This window comes from Bison bison, unplaced genomic scaffold (genome assembly GCF_000754665.1).
Source record: "Bison bison bison isolate TAMUID 2011002044 unplaced genomic scaffold, Bison_UMD1.0 scf7180017864050, whole genome shotgun sequence".
In the NCBI taxonomy this organism is placed as follows: domain Eukaryota; kingdom Metazoa; phylum Chordata; class Mammalia; order Artiodactyla; family Bovidae; genus Bison; species Bison bison.
Window position 1 is genome coordinate 3,952,532 of NW_011494622.1, and position 472 is coordinate 3,953,003.

The window sequence follows — 472 nt, forward strand, 5'->3', positions numbered from 1 at the left end:
ACAAGTGCGGCGACAAAGCCCCAGGGCCAGGCCAGACACTGGCCGGCGGGAAGGAGGACGCCGCGTCCCTCCCGGGCGGTGGCGGCAGCGGCCCAGCCCCCAGGAAGCCGGGCGCGCCGGCCAGGCCCCGCGCGCAGCCCCGATCGGAGCCCGCCCGCCAGCCCGGCCCCCGGCCGCTGGCACCCGATGCCCGCGACCCTTCCCCGAGCCCCGAGGGTGGGCGAGCCCCGGGGACCGCCCCCGGCGCCCCATCAAGTTTCCTTCGGCCGCGGCGGGAGGCGCCTCTCCCGGCCCGGGCGCGGGGCGCAGGCTGCGGGCGAACGGCGGGTTCCTGCCTATTTACGCCACAGGCTGCCTGGAGAGAGGCGCCGCCGCCGGGCGAAGAGAACGACCCGCTCCCGTCCTTCGGATCCGGTGGCGCCGGCATCTGTAAACACACACACACACACACACACACGCACACACATGCACG

At 76.1% G+C, this 472-nt stretch overlaps 1 protein-coding gene across 2 annotated transcripts in view; it reads right to left on the reverse strand.

The window, feature by feature from the left end:
• The window catches only part of IRF2 (interferon regulatory factor 2), an 84,558-nt gene that overhangs the window by 83,576 nt on the left and 510 nt on the right, over window positions 1-472 (reverse strand). The window lies entirely within an intron of this gene.